This window comes from Nuphar pumila, chromosome 15 (genome assembly GCF_984573655.1).
Source record: "Nuphar pumila chromosome 15, dmNupPumi1.hap1.1, whole genome shotgun sequence".
Classification (NCBI taxonomy): domain Eukaryota; kingdom Viridiplantae; phylum Streptophyta; class Magnoliopsida; order Nymphaeales; family Nymphaeaceae; genus Nuphar; species Nuphar pumila.
Window position 1 is genome coordinate 29,127,138 of NC_143263.1, and position 7,129 is coordinate 29,134,266.

At 41.4% G+C, this 7,129-nt stretch overlaps 1 protein-coding gene across 4 annotated transcripts in view; it reads left to right on the forward strand.

The window, feature by feature from the left end:
• Window positions 1-6,416, forward strand: part of LOC149814961 (uncharacterized) — a 33,726-nt gene extending 27,310 nt beyond the window's left edge. For 3 of the 4 annotated variants that reach the window (XM_089989568.1, XM_089989573.1, XM_089989571.1), the window contains exons 7-8: window positions 5,352-5,536; window positions 5,640-6,416. The gene's annotated coding sequence lies outside the window, so the exon portion shown is untranslated. Of the gene's footprint in view, window positions 1-5,076; window positions 5,204-5,351; window positions 5,537-5,639 lie in introns of all 4 variants that reach the window. The other variant, XM_089989569.1, reaches the window with a different exon arrangement.
• Window positions 6,417-7,129: the final 713 nt, after the last annotated feature.

The following is a 7,129-nucleotide window of genomic DNA, read 5'->3' on the forward strand; positions in this document are numbered from 1 at the left end:
TATCTAGTGCCAGACATGGAAGAACTGGAGCCAGAGCTTTTAGCCATTTTGTCTGGGGTGGTGTTGTTGACTCACCTGTAGTTATTGATATACCAAGAAAGTGACATCAATGGTTAAAGATTTTCATTGATATCTCAGCATTAGATGATGATTCCTAATGTTTTGATAGAAGGTGAGGATTCCTGATATCGGTCGAGGGACAAGTGTGAAACCCGGTAAATAAAATACAAATTCTGTGTTAAGCTATGTTTGAGAACTTAACTTGAACCTTGGGAATTGTGCCCATTTTGAGTATCCCTGTGTTTAAGAAAAAGTGAAAATTAAACTTTTGTGCATTTAAATAGGGATACGTATGCAAAAAACAACTCTAATAAATAACTTAATAACTTATTCATGCATGTGAATTTAATCATGCATATTTTACTACTCAGCATTAGTTTATGCATCTCTGTATATTTGATTATGCATGATACCTGGTTGGATGCTTGAATGTGTAGTTAATTATGATAATTTATTGCTAGTGATTTCCTCTGAAATTTATTCATGAGTTAATTTATGCTTTTTTCTTTACTATTGGATTTTTAGAGGAATTCGTATTAGCACTTCAGTTTTTACCCATTTTCTAAAATTGTTTTACTAGCACAGATGCTCAGTGATGTGTAGGGCTAGTTGGTTGCAGGACGAGAAACTTGTGACTCGGTGTTTGGGTTCTGACCAGGGTGCATGATTTTGAAAGAGTCGATTTCTATATTTTGACATTCGACATATTGATTTAATTAACGAAGTTTGACTTATTATTTCTAAGTGATTATGTATGGAATGGTTTTGTCCCGGACCGATCTTTTGGAATAGGTCAAGTTGCAGTGTGAAACTCTACTGTGTGGAAAATGCATTGGGTGTAAGAACATGCGGTGTGCGTTGGCTTGATCGGTGACGTGCGGTGGTAGCATGACATGCGATAGGCAACAATATCGTCGTTAGTGCATCGTTGTATGGCAACACAAACGTGAAGCGTTGTTTGGTTAAGCTGTGCCAGTGGATAAGAGGATGTTGCCTTTGGCAGATTTGGTTAAAGACCTCTCGGCTTGCAGGATTTTCCACGCATAGCGGTTGGATGCATGGTGGTGTGTGTGGGTTATGGCTAATTCTCAGCAGAATCACCTTAGGTGATTCCAACCGAGTATGGTGACTCAGGGCTAGGCGAGTGAATGCTTAGGCGCTGACGAATGAGTCTGGGTGATGCTCTTCGTTATGGTGTTCAATCATCAACTGGTCTTCAGATTGGGGGCCACAAGGTCTTGTTCTTTCAGTGGCGAGGTTTTGCTGTGGCGTGCATATGGAGTCACAATACGCCCCATGTCCCACAAGGTTAAGGCAAGTTTGTGCCCCTTTCGGAAGTGATAGCTGGTATGGAAAGACTATGTACAAAGCGGCATGTACTAGATAAAATTCGCATTTGAAAATGTGCTTGATCAACTTTCGCTAGGCAATTGCGCATGAGGTGGTGCATAGGGCCAATGAAAATGATTCAGCACATGAAAAAATGTTGGTGAGTAGGCTTTGGCCATTAAGTTGTTCAGATTGGGCTGTTTGGCGCATCACGGGTTTGCGAGAAATTCTATGCCCATGACAGCGATAAGAAGGCTTGCGGCAGTAAGGAAAGATCGTCGCGCCACACTGGCTTATTGAAAAAGTAAGCCTGTGACAAATTGGTATTAGAGCAGAAAGATTCACAGAGACCTTGTTGTTCATTGTATGCGACACTGAAGATGACATAGATGGTTTATCTTAGTTACACAAATTTTGCGCAACTGAAGTATTGTTCACCGAGCACAGAAGTAAGATGTTGGCAGGATGGTATGGGACATCTTGACCATGGTAAGCAGAAGTGTAAGATTGCTATTCAGTTGGTTAAGGCTATGCGGATAACCCAAAGATTACTACCAGTTGTGCGTTAGGCTCACAGGTAGAGCGTGATGTTTGCCTTGTGCATGCAGAGAATGCACGTTGGATTCGGCTGGATGGATTTGTACCTTTGGGTATGGGAGATTTAACTAAACTTCTAGATTCTCTCTCAAGATTGTGGGTTAGCAGAGTACTCACGTTGAGCAGAATGCTCGTTGTTTTGGTCCCTTGAGTTAGCAGATCCTCTGTGGATTGTGTGTGCAGAAAAAGTTGTCGGTTTCTGTGGGAACATTTTGCTGAATCTGGATGAGAGTTACAACGTGCTGGCTCTAGGAGGGGAGTTGCAACGTTGGGCCAATGTGCCCTTGTGAAGACGAGTCTCGAGGAAGACATTTTGAATGATCACTTTGGGGTGATACGCAAGTAGGCGTTCTCCACTTGAGGACTAGTTTGGACTGTTGGAAAATCGCAAGCTGGTGCTTAAGGGAGTTGATATCCCTGCAGCACGCGTTGGTGGTCATCTTTCTCTGCAAGGATCACGAAGGGCTTGGAATTGCCCTTGCTGGGGTTGGAAGGCAAATTAGCCATGATCATGAAGACAACAAGTTTCTCGTGCGGGCGAGAATGACCCGTTTGTGCATGAGACTGCACTGAGGTTTCACAAGCAGAAAATGCACGATGTTGATAAAGCAGAAGACCACTGTCTAAGTGATCGAAGGCGCGTTAAGGAATGAGACTTGGCGTGTTAAAGGTTGCGACGATGGTGGACGAAAACAAGAACAAGTTGAGTAGGCTGCAGAAAAGGAGTAAATCAAAGATAAGTACAAAAGGAAATTGGCTCATCAGTGGGGACTTTGTTCTTACCTGCACCAGCATTGCTGAGGACGACAATGGTTTGGGTGGGGGAGAATGTCCTAGACCGATCTTTCGAAATAGGGCAAGTTGTAGTGCGAAACTCTATTGAGTGGAAAATGCATCGAGAACGTGCGGTGTGCATTGGCTTGATCGGTGACGTGCGGTGGTAGCATGGCACGCGATAGGCAACAATATCGTCATTAGTGCATTGCTGTATGGCAGCACAAACATGGAGTGTTGTTTGGTTAAGCAGTGCCAGCGGATCAGAGGATGCTGCCTTTGACAGATTTGGTTAAGGACCTCTCGGCTTGCAGGATTTTTCACGCGTAGCGGTTGGACGCACGGGGTGCGTGTGAGTTAGGGTTAATTCCCTCAGGAATCACCTTAGGTGATTCCAACCGAGTATGGTGACTCGGGGCTAGGCGAGTGAATGCTGAGGCGCGGACGAATGAGTCTGGGTGGTGCTTTTCGCTATGGTGTTCAATCATCAACTGGTTTTCAGACTAGGGGCCGTAAGGTCTTGTTCCTTCAATGGCGAGGTTTTGCTATGGCGTGCGCATGGAGTCGCAATACGCTCCATGTCCCGCAAGGCTAAGGCAAGTTTGTACCCGTTTCAAAAGTGATAGTTGGTATGAGACGACTATGCATTAAGCGACATGGACTAGATAGAATTCACGTTTGAGAATGCGCTTGATCAGCTTCAGCTAGGCAACTGCACACGAGGTGGTGCACAGGGCTACTGAAAATGATTCAGCACATGAAAAAGTGTTGGTGCGCGGCCTTTGGCCATTAGGTTGTTCAAATTGGGCAGTTTGGCGCGTCACGGGTTTGCGAGAAATTCTATACTCGTGACAGAGCGATAAGAACGCTTGCGGCTGTAAGGAAGGACCGTCGCGCCACACTGACTTATTGAAAAAGTAAGCCCATGACAGGTTTGTTGTTTGGATATATTAAATCTGTGTTATACCTCGAATCCTTGGGAAATTTTTTGTAATTGTTTTTAAATTTTTTTTTACTATTTTTTTAGGGTCAGTTGGGGTCGTTACATTTGCTGTATTCGACGTATGAGACAAATCAAATGATTTTAAATACACGATTCTTTCTAGGCAATAGATAAGAAAATTTATCAAAGTCCTAGACTTTTTGTTTGTTCATCCATCTGCCATGATCCTACACCGACACCGAGTCTCTCTCCATGGCTGCTTCGCCCAATACTGACATTTGTCATGACTTGAAAATGACATGAATTTGCCGCATTGAAAGGAATGCAGACATTATACAACCATTTTCCAACTGCGAGATTCGCTTGCTCAACTAAATGTTGAGTCATACCTTTACGAATGTCAAGTTGCTCCCCAGAGATAATCCTGGGAGGGAAAAAGCTCCTAATAGAGTTTTTAGCTCTACCTCTTCTTGAAGAACTCTTTCCTTTTCATCTTTCTCTTTTTTTTTGTGCCTACAACCATTTTACTACCTTTTCCCTTCGTTTTTCAAACTTTTTACTTTTGATGGTATGCTAGGGAGCTCATCTTCGTCCTCCCAGGGCTGCACATACTTCATTTCTGCCTCACTCATATCTTTTATTGTCTTTTATCTCTCAAACCAATAAGTAATTACTGACATTGCCATTTCACGACATCCGACAAAATCCTTGACGTGTATGCTGCAACATTTAAATGTGTCCCAACTAATTGATACTTCAACTAAGATATACCACCTGTAATAATAGTATGACAATAGTTATGTTCGACTTTCACTCATTATTCGAGTGCCCCATTGCCATGCTAGATCATTTGATGCCATCTTTCCCCCAAAAAGCTCAATAAGAAGCGAATAATAGGGTTTTTTTCTACTTTAATAGTGGAAATGCACCCTTGAACAAACCGTAAAAGCCCTCCCTTGCATACAGAGCGAGTCCTAGAATACGTGGATACCTCTCTAATGGCTTCTACACAAATGAAGTCGACCCTCAAGAGGTCTTTAAAACCCAAAACTAAAAAAAATATAATTCGGCCCTTTTTTAATTACGCCTATTTGTATTGTACGTTACATCTCGTATCGTACAGTACAATATGGGTCTGTATCATATGCTACAATGCACACTTGTATCACAATGCAAGTGTATCGTATCAATTTTCTTCATAGTAACGATACGTATACAATACAGACAACCTTGGCTTAGCCTGTTGAATTTTTGGTGAGCAGTTAGTCCTGGCGAAATAAAGTATCTGTCTGGTCTTAGTCTTGGTCCCCTTAGGTTTAGGCTCAATTCTTGGTCCATGGCTTCCTCACTCGACTTGTTGGTTTTGTTGGCAGACATGGAAACAGTATCATACTTTTGACTCAAAACAGTCAGTTGACACGGACATGATTTTTTTAACAGGAGTGTGTTAAACAGTGAGTACTAAAAAAAATATCAAAGTGCACATTGCATTCACAAGAGGTAAATGGTTCATTCATTGCTTTTCAATGAGAGATTGAATTCTTTTTAAATTTTAACTAAATGTTGGACATTGGGAGATTGGATGAGTGAACTAATGAGATTCAAAGCTTTGTCTTAACTTTTATTTTTTTTACTGCATTCAACACAGAGGAGTTGAGACTGACTCAGAGATTTCCAATTCACCAAGTTGGGGTGATATCTGATTTGGCTTTACATGCAAAGAATCCTTACCTAAGTTGTGGCATGGCTGCCTGCTGGGATCAGACAAGATCGGCAATTTCATCCACATTAAAGTGGACTATGTAAATGCCCATGCTACATCGACTCCATTGGGTAAGCTTTCTGATCCTTGACCCATTTTCTCCATAAATTTGCTGCTTTCTTTGATTCCCAAGTTTTAGTTTCGAGTAATGTGTATATGTTCTTACTAATTCAGGTGATCTTATTGCAATGAGGGAATTCAAACCTGTGTTATCAGAGCATGCAACATCAGTGCATTGGCCGTCTTTTCAACGAAGGGGTTATATTGTAGTTAGCATCCAGATAGTTTTCCCTTTCTTTTTACAGGGAGCTACTGCTCATCTACTAGGAGCAGCGGAAGCACTTTTTACAGTACCTGCCATAAACACTGCTTTTGTGTATGTGTGCGGACGTTCTTTATTTCCCTTTCCCCATAAGATGAGTTGAAGCAATTGTTAGTGCAATCTGTATGTTTTGGCCAAATATTTTCTTGATCTTTGAGTGCCTACCTTATTTGGTATTTGATGAAGGAAATTGCTGCATTGGATCTCAACCTCATTGAAGCTGATGCTGTATTTCATGATTCTTTCATGTCTCTTAGTAGTTCAAGGAAGATGCAGATAAGAGTTTCTATCTGTAATTCCTTTGACTTTGGTGGAGCAAATGCATCTTTGTTCTTCACGTGCCCCAATTTGCTTGCTCCTAACTAACCCTTTTGTATTACACATCGAACCTGTGATTTGCTACGTTAGAAGCACCATCCACTTGAATGTATATAATGATAGTTTTGAGAGGTTTCCTGCTATCAATAATTAAATTAACAAGGAAACTTTCTTCCTTCTAAATAGCGAAAGATCACTATGAATAGAACTGTTGGGCATTGTGACTCCATGAAAGTGTTGTTATATATTATCATGTTATTTCCCTAATGAGGGGATTTGGTTATATATGGATTTATGCATTTAGTGTTTGGTCGACGTTGCTGGTGCCATTTATTGCTCAATCTGTGATGTGGAAGAAAAACTTATCCTATTTCCCCTACGGTAGAGCTATTGGGCATTGTGGGTCCATGAAAGTATTACCGGGTTATTTGTTACCGTGTCATTTCCATAATGAGCAGAATATGTTATATATGAATTTACGCATTTAGATTTTCATTTATACAACAACAACAACAACAACTACTACGCCTTCATCCCAAAACAATTGGGGTCAGCGATATGAACCAAAAAAGAAATTCATTTTGGGTCTTCCACATGAATCCTTTTCCTCCAATCATTTCTATCCAACGCCATGTCCTCGGTGAGGTTCAAAGCATTCATATCCTTTCCTATCATCTCCATCCAAGTCTTCCTAGGCCTACCCCGACCTCTTTTAACTAATATATTTTCCCATTTCTCCATCCTTCTAACTGGAGCATCATTAGGCCTTCGCCGAATATGTCCAAACCACCGTAAACGATTCTCTCGCATCTTATTTTCAATGGGTGCAACACCTACCTTCTTACGTATCTCTTCGTTCCGAATCTTATCTTTTATTGTATTTCCACACATCCATCTAAGCATCCGCATCTCAGCTACACTCATTTTTTGAATATGATGTCTCTTGGCAGCCCAACATTCCGTACCATATAGTAAAGCGGGTCTAATAGTCGTCCTATAAAACTTTCCCTTCAACCGCAATGGC